General features: G+C 35.2%; 1 non-coding gene across 1 annotated transcript; it reads right to left on the bottom strand.

The window, feature by feature from the left end:
- Positions 1-1,767: 1,767 nt before the first annotated feature.
- On the bottom strand, positions 1,768-1,896 carry LOC128058414 (small nucleolar RNA SNORA56). Its single transcript, XR_008200467.1, has one exon. It is a non-coding gene; the product is annotated as a small nucleolar RNA SNORA56 (small nucleolar RNA).
- Between the last annotated feature and the right edge of the window lie 7,397 nt (positions 1,897-9,293).

Raw genomic sequence — 9,293 nt, 5'->3', positions numbered from 1 at the left:
GAATTCCAGGGACGGGGGAGCCTGGTGGGCTGCTGTCTGTGGGGTCGCACAGAGTCGGACACGACTGAAGCGACTTAGTAGCAGCAGCAGCAAGATCACACCAACAAATAAAGAGGAAAAGCAATTTCCTTATAATCTATTGGATGGATTGGACTTAGGTAAGTATGGAGAAGAGGCAGTTGTATTTCAGGTAAATGGTACAGAGTAAGTAGGAGGCACTGAGGGATTGAGGGAATGCCGAATAAATAGGCTCTGAGAGACATGGGGAGAAGCAAGAAGAGATGAGGGAAGTAAGCAGGAGCCAGGTAATCCTACAGAAAATTACAACTGTGACTAGACGAGAACGAATACCTGGTACTTAGAATTCAGTGACTGTTAGATTTATTTTTAATGTCAGTATACCCATGTCAGTTTTTAACATTACCTGGGGTTTCCATGTTTAACATACAGATACACACCTTACTACATATACAAATTTAAGACAAATTTTTATAGTTATATTGGTGATTAAGAGGAGCACAATTATTTTATATGGTATAAATTTAGATGTCATCTAAATCATTCCTCTTTCTCCCTTAGAAACTTAATAACAATTGTAGCTAGCCAGTTCAAGATGAACCCAAACATTACTTTTTGTATTAAAATTCAACTATCTCTCCATGGTTTCAACTATATGATTATACTTTGTATATCATAGTAGAATATTTAATTAATTCCCATCATTTTAAACTAATGACTAATTTAAATTTTAAATAGTCTGTAATTAATTTTCATAGCTCATAGAAAAAATACTGAACGTCTTACTAAGTTGCAGTTGAATAAGCTCTCCTTTTACTGAACACAAGAACTCCATGATATTAGCAGTAGGAATGTATATCAGCCATTAGGTCTTCAGAATTCTTCCATCTATCATGGAATAATTCTTCAGCTCCTTCTAAAAATAGCTCCTCACTGTTGTTCTCTTTACTATTATATGTAGACTATATGTAGGGTGTTTCATTTCTAAAATTGAAGACAATTATTATCTTGGTAATTGGGTATACTCCTCTGTGGGGGTGTTAGCATTTAAATCTGTCAGCATCAGCTTATTGATTGTTTTCAGGGTCAACATTAGAAGCACCATCAATAATCTCAGTACAATATAATGCTGCGCACGGTGCGAAGTATTTGTTCACTGAGTTGAACCTTATAATGTCAAGGGGAAAGCATAGTTAATAGGATAAGTACTTTTAGTGATATGGGAGCAGATATAGCAAATAGACTCATGATATTTATATGTCTTAATCATATTATTTTTTCTTTTATAATGTGCTGACATGAGAAATCATTTTCTATTTTTTTTCAGTAAGGTTTTTATTTCCTCTTCCAGCTGACAGAGTGCTTAAAGTGGTCTCCACTACTTAGAACCATTTCCACTTTTATGTTCTTCTTCTTTTTTTGGTGGTGTCACTGTCCTCATCTCCAGGCTCACCTGCACTCTCTGGAGGAGCTTTGGCCTTCTTGCCCTTCTTTTTCTTTTCTTTTTTGACCAACCGTGGAGCTACTGGAGAGGTTTTGTCACTCTCACTCTCTTGTTTCCTGATTTGGAGTTTTTATGCATTAGCAACTGATGGCACCCCACTCCAGTACTCTTGCCTAGAAAATCCCATGGATGGAGGAGCCTGGTGGGCTGCCGTCTATGGGGTCACCCAGAGTTGGACACGACTGAAGTGACTTAGCAGCAGCAGGGGGCTTTTACTGCTTTGGCCATGACCTCTCTCTGGCAAGTAATATATGGCAACTCCAAAGTCACCATGAAAACACTGATGCTAGACAGAAGAACTAACCACTTAACTATTGCAGATTGACTCCCTGTAGAGTCTCACAAGTCAGACTGGAAAGGGATAACTGCTGCTTTTTCTATTTTACATTCTATATTTTATCCTTGTGAAAACAAACATTTAAAAATGTATTAAATTTCAATTACTTTATATTTTATACTTATTCTGACATACCTGCTTGGTGTTAGACTCAAAAAGAAGCCCAAAATGTCCACTTCAATAAGAAATTCAAGGTAAAGAGAAATTTAACCAGAGTCAAATATTGAATATATTTAAAAGAATAAATAATATAAAAATTTTCAAATATATAAACTTTAGTACCTCAATACAATTATAATTTATACATATTTATAAGTAGAGATACTGGTATAGATAGATATAGATTGTGTATGTTTATATGTAATTAAATACATTTACTTTTAACATTTTTCAGCCTTTTATTATTTCCTGAACTTTTTGCTTTAGCACTAGAGACTAATATTCATCATATTGTGCATGCAATTTAAAGTGAAAATGAGAATCTGTTTTTTCAGAGCAATAGAGTATTCAATGCTTGGGTTGTACACAATAGCTTTGATTTTTAAGATTATGTTAGGGAGAGTTTTAAAATAAACATTTATATTCATTTTCATTTTTAATTTAATTTTTATTAGATTTCAATACATTAAATTTAGGGAATATCCCCTAGAGAAGGAAATGACAACCCACTCCAGTATTCTTACTTGGGAAACCCTATGGACAGAGGAGTCTGGCATGGTGTCACAAAGAGTCAGACCTGACTTAGGGAGTAAACAATGACAACAACTAATATGGCAGCTCATTGAAGAGAGACTACCTTTCACAATTGTGTTCTATAATTTACAGTTATAGATAGTATCTGGGAAGTCATATGTTGATTAACTGAGTGGTTCTTTTATCATTCAATACACACTCTTGATCAAAATTCTTTGAAAACCACGAATGGAATTTTTTTTTCTTATCCTTGTAAGGGACTTGACTGAAACTAACAAGATATATCATGTTTAACAGTGAAACATTAGGTAAATTCCTATTAAGTCAGAAAGAAAGACAGAGTTTTCTTATTACCTGGCCACTATGATAAAGAGTAATTTAGTTGTGGATTGTTATTCTTAATTAAAATATGTTGTTTACTTCTTACTCTAGAAATAGTTCTTGGAGACAGTGCTTTGTAAGGGCAAAAATTAATTTTCGAGTTTGAATCCAGCATTAACTATTTAAACTTGTTTGAAGACAGTTAATGTATTTTCTTCAGAATCGTCATCTATAAATGAATTAAAACAACAACAACAACGGAAATCTCTGTCACAGTTGTGAAAAGAACACCCTGAAGATAACATGAAAGCACTTTATAAGTAGCAGGGCAATAATAGATGGTATGATTACTAACAGAAATAATGAAAACACTAAGCATAATATTTCTTTTTTGCTAATTATGAAAACATTTTATTTCCCCTCATTCTGCTTGTCCATATTATTTAGTATTCTCTCTAAATATGCCACATTTTTTCCCACTCTGCCTTGACATTTGTTAGTTTTTTCCCTATTGGCCTTTTTCTATTTTCTCTGTTCATTAAAATAGTCCTCAGCCCTCAGGATCCATAAGAATACCAATTATCCTCTGTATTACTCTTTAAATTCCACGCTCCTGCTTTCTTTTCTAGTTGGAGCAATCTCTTCCTCTTCTGCCCATCATGGAGCTTCTAGTATTCTTTTTATTAATTACTATTTTTGTTTGCCTCTAAATCCCTTGCTTCTCCAGTATAGTCTGTTAATCAGCAGTATGGACATCACCAGGGAGCTTGTTAGAAGTGCAGAATTCCAGGCTGCACCCTAGACCAAGATCCTTGGGTGATTCCCAGGCATATCACTGTTTGAGAAGAACTGCCCTAATTCATTACAAACTCCTTTGAGGCGGAGGCATGGTAAAGGACAGCTTCCGGTTTTGCTGTAGTACCCTTCACAAGACTATACGTTGTACAATGCTTTACATATAATAGGTGTGCCCTAATGAGTGTTGAGTTTAATTTTATTTTTATTATTTGAGGTGAGAAAAATCATATTTAGGAAAGTTCAGATGTTAGGACAGGCTGTTCTAAAGTGAGAGCAAGAAGAAAGCTATTCATTATTGATGCTACTCACATCAACTAATCAATATTTCTTGGTCATCAACTACTACTGTACTTTTTCATGCATAAAATATTAGTATGGATCCTTGATCTTATAAAAAAAAAAAAGATCTTCAGTCTAACCTTCACCTTCAAAAAATTCATTTAGATAACTGAATCATAATATGGCTGCTTTGTCACCCTTGTAAATATTTAATGTATGCTATTGGAAGTCATGACAGAAACTTAAGGCATTGTACATTCAGAAATGACTGGTAAATATCAAGATATGATTTCATTAAATTATTTAAGCAGATCAATCCATCACTTGTCTTAATTGTCTATAAAATAGTGAAAAATTTCATAAGCATCCTTTTCTGATTTATAATTGAAGATGATTTTATACAGTAAGAGATTTTCTTTTCCAGTGTATGGTTTAAATCAATTGTGATATTTTTCTTTTATATGTTTAATTTACTGTACTTTTCTGTGTAGAATTTCATCAAAAAATTGAGTGTTATGAGTACCATTAAGTCATTTTTACCTGCCTGAACTCACTAATTGCTGTGGATTAAATTAGGCACATCTTTAAGTGTAGATGGTTTCTTTCCATTGCCTAGAAAGTTGCAATGTGCTTCTCTTACTATCAGCTGATGTGTGCTTTGGGAATAGAAGCTAATTTTAACATTAGCCCAAGCAAAATGTAATTAGGACAGCTAATCTGCTGAAAAGTACCCCTAGCCAAAATCTCTTTTTTATGTAATGCTATTTTAATGGAAATGGCATTTTTATGAAGTGCAAGTGACAAAGACATGAATGATGCCTGTGAGCCTTTAATTTTGTGTGTTTCCTAATTTATTAGAAAAGGGTGAATAGAAACACTCCACTCATACCATTTTGGATATGAAATAGATTTTTAAGGTAGAATTCTTACTGTAAGCACTCACTTTTACTTAAAATAATTTTTAAAAATACCAAACCTAGGTCCTAACTGATTCTTTAAAAGGGCAATGTGTATGTGTGTGTGTGTAGCATGACAACCATTAGTAGAAGGGCTTTGGGAATTATGTTTTCTCATTACTGCCCTTTCTCATTACTGTGGATGATTGAAATTGACTTTGCATGTGCAACTTTCCTTTCATTTTCTCTAAGAATAGATACTCTGAATTTAGGATTTGGATATTAAGGGCAATTAAAGAGATTAATAATTCTCTTATATATAACAAATAATATCAATACCACAAGCTATGAGTTCTTATTTTATGCTGGGAACTATGCTAAGTATTTCAGGCTTTTCTCACTTGATGCTGTAACAATTTTGTGAGAATACTCTCATTGCATAGATTATGAAGACTCAAGTTCAGGGACATTGAGACACCTGGTAAATGAATGGACAAGCTAGGATTTTATTCTCTTTTGGCCTAAAGCCAATTTAATATTCTTAAAATAGGCTCTAGAGTCTCAATAAAAAATTTGTTTCTTAACACTGTGCTGCTGCTAAATTGCTTCAGTCGTGTCCGACTCTGTGAGACCCCAGAGATGGCAGCCCACCAGGCTCCGCCATCCCTGGGATTCTCCAGGCAAGAACACTGGAGTGGGTTGCCATTTCCTTCTCCAATGTATGAAAGTGAAGAGTGAAAGTGAATTCACTCAGTCATGTCCGACTCTTCGCGACCCCATGGACTGCAGCCTACCAGGCTCTTCTGTTAATGGGATTTTCCAGGCAAGGATACTGGAGTGGGGTGCCATTGCCTTCTCGGAATACTGTGCTAGAAACCACAATGACAGAGAAACATGTATACCTGTTACTGTTGTTTTCCTCTTAAATTGTGTCTGAAATGAATTTGGGACTTTAATTTTCACGTTACTAGATTGTAGGTTAAGTTTGAAAGACTTTTGCTTTGAAATCTGAAATGTCTGACTCTGTGTGACCCCCATGGACTATATATAGCCCACCAGGCTCCTCCATCCATGAAATTTTCCAGTCAAGAATACTGGAGTGGATAGCCATTCCCTTTTCCATGGGATCTTATTGATCCAGGGATCCAACCTGCATTGCAGGTAAATTTTTTACCATCGGAGCTACCAGAGAAGCCCAAATGTTCAAAACCTTCTATGAAACACAACTTTACTTTTTACCTATTAGACTTGTGCTTAGGTGATTGTCTAACTAAATGGTCCTCAGAATGCAATGCTAATAACTTACCCAATTCTTTGTCAAAACTCAAGTTCTTTATGAAATAATTCTCCTTCTAAATTTAAGTTTCTTTGTTTTGCTAACCCAGGCTGATTTCACCACTTGACTTTAATTTGAATCTGATAAAAGTTATAATATTCTGAATTTTGATTATATTGCACCCTATTTTAGAGATTAAATCATTTTGATTAAGGCACTCAGCACTTTGGCTTCATGAAATAAGTGGAGAGTTAGTAATTACAAAATTAGACATGTGAATCCATATTCTGCCACTTACCAAGGGTATCTACTAGGGAGAGTGTTTCCAAAGCAGTAGGGGGCTAAAGTAAAACTCATAGAAAGGTCACAGAATAGCATCCCAGGATACTTTAATTTTAAAAGGAAAACACAAAGATATTTGACATCTGTCAAACATCTATTGAATACTATGCAAATTGCTATTTTGAAGTTCATTGTTTCAATGTTAGATTGTACTATATCTCTTTGATGCTATCATATATTTTTGTTGTTATTTAGTCACTAAGTCTGGAGAAGACAATTGCACCCTACTCCAGTACTCTTGCCTGGACAATCCCATGGATGGAGGAGCCTGGTAGTCTGGAGTCCATGGGGTCGTGAAGAGTTGAACAAAACTGAGCGACTTCACTTTCACTTTTCACTTTCATGCATTGAAGGAAATGGCATCCTACTCCAATGTTCTTGCCTGGAGAATCCCAGGGACGGCAGAGCCTGGTGGGCTGCCATCTATGGGGTTGCACAGAGTCGAACACGATTGAAGTGACTTAGCAGCAGCAGCAGCAGCAGCAGCAGTCACTAAGTCATGTGCAACTCTTTTTATGACCCCACGGACTGTACCCTGCCAGGCTCCTGTGTCCATGGAATTTCCCAGGCAAGAATATTGGAATGAGTTGCAATTTCTTTCTCCAGGAGATCTTCCTGACTCAGGGGTTGAACCCATGTCTCCTGCATTGCAGGTAGATTCTTTACTATTGAGCCACCAGGGAAAGCCATCATATATTTACAAAACTGGATTTTAAGTTTGATTGCTAAAAGCAACTACCATATGAATAGCAATATAGAAAGGAAATGAATATGGTGGTGTCCAGTATTTCTCTTTTTTTATTGTTTCCAATTTAATTTATTAACAAAAAAGAATTTATTTTAAATGTGTTTTTATGAAGCATGGCAGGCTACAGTCCATGGGGTTGAAAAGAGTCAGACACAATGGAACGACTAACAGAATCTTTCTTTATTTCTATATTAAGCTTGTAATTCACCAAGTTAGAAAAATCCTATAACAATTCAAAGAAAAGGAAAGAAGAATCAACAAAGACAAGAACAAGCAATACTTCAGGAAATGCAAAATGTCAGAGCTGTTTTTTTTCATTTTTTGAAATATATTTTTAATTGGAGGATACTTTTCTCTATAATTTTGTGTCAGTTTCTGCCATACATCAAAATGAATCAGTCATAGGCTATATAAGTCTCTTCAAAATATGGTGTTGAAATAAATGAATATTCACATATGAAAGAATGAATTTGGATCCTTACTTTACAATACATACAAACATCAACCCCAAATGGATTAAATATTTAGATATAAGACATGGAAATATAAAACTCTTTGGGGAAAATGTAGGGGAAAAGCTTCATGGTAATGGTCTTGGCAGTGACTTCTTCAATATGAGCTCAAAAGCACAAAGAAGGAGAAACAGAAAAGTGGGACTATGTCAAACAAAAATCTCCTACATAGCAAAGAATACAAATGACAGAGTGGAAAAACAACTTCTAGAATGGGAAAATTTTTTCACACTATATCCCTAATTAGGGGGTTAATATCCAAAATATGTAAGGAAGCCCTTTAACTAAAACCTAAGTAAAAGTGAGCAAAAAAATTTGAAAAGACATTTCTCCAAAGAAGCCGCACAAGTAGCAATTGGGTATATTTGATTTATACTTCTTTTTCTAAGTTCTGGAAGTGGAAATTTAGGTTCTTTATTTATAATCTTTCTTCTTTGTTAATATAGGTGTTTCAGGTTATAAATTTCTACTTAAGCTCTGTATTAGCTGCATGCATGCTAAGTCGCTTCAGTCGTGTCTGACTCTTTACAATGCTATGGACTGTAGTCTGCCAGGCTCCTCTGTCCATGGGATTCTCCAAGCAAGAATACTGGAGTAGGTTGCCATGCCCTTCTCCAGGGGATCTTCACAACCCCAGGGATTGAACCTGCATCTCTTAAGTCTCCTGCATTGGCAGGCAGATTCTTTACCATTAGCTCCACCTCAGAAGTCCAAGTAGTAGCTACATTCTATTAGTTTTGGTATATTATATCTTCATTTTAATTTTCATTTATCTCAAGCTATTTTCCATTTTTCTTTTGATTTCATCCTTAAACCATTGTTTATTTATGAGGATATTGTTTAACTTCCAAAAACCTGTGCATTTTCCAATCTTTCTTTGTTACTGATTTCTAGTTTCAGTCCCTTGTCATTAAGAACATACTTTGTATTGCATTAATCATTTAAATTTATTGAGACTTGTTTAATGCTCTAGTATATGAACAATTCTAGAAAATATTCTTAAGGAGAATGTCTGTTCTGCTGTTGTTTGGTGTATTATCCTATTAGGTTTAGTGTCATTCAGCCTTCTATTTCCTTATTGAAATTCTGCTAGGTGCTCTATGCATTATAGAATGTAAAGTCTCCAAATATTATTGTCTGTTTCTTCCTTTATCCTGTCAGATTTTACTTTATATTTTTGGACACTTTACTTTAAGACACATACATGCTTTTTATATTTTCCTAGAAAATTTATGACCAACCTGGATACAATATTGAAAAGCAGAGACATTACTTTGCCAACAAAGGTCCATCTAGTCAAGGCTATGGTTTTTCCAGTGGTCATGTATGGATGTGAGAGTTGGACTGTGAAGAAAGCTGAGGGCCGAAGAATTGATGCTTTTGAACTGTGGTGTTGGAGAAGACTCTTGAGAGTCCCTTGGACTGCAAGGAGATCCAACCAGTCCATCCTAAAGGAGATCAGCCCTGGGATTTCTTTGGAAGGAATGATGCTAAAGCTGAAACTCCAGTACTTTGGCCACCTCATGTGAAGAGTTGACTCATTGGAAAAGACTGTGATGCTGGGAGGGA

This window comes from Budorcas taxicolor, chromosome 1, assembly GCF_023091745.1.
Source record: "Budorcas taxicolor isolate Tak-1 chromosome 1, Takin1.1, whole genome shotgun sequence".
Lineage (NCBI taxonomy): Eukaryota > Metazoa > Chordata > Mammalia > Artiodactyla > Bovidae > Budorcas > Budorcas taxicolor.
The sequence above is the reverse complement of the archived record's forward strand: the minus strand, read 5'-3'. Positions and strand labels throughout refer to the sequence as shown.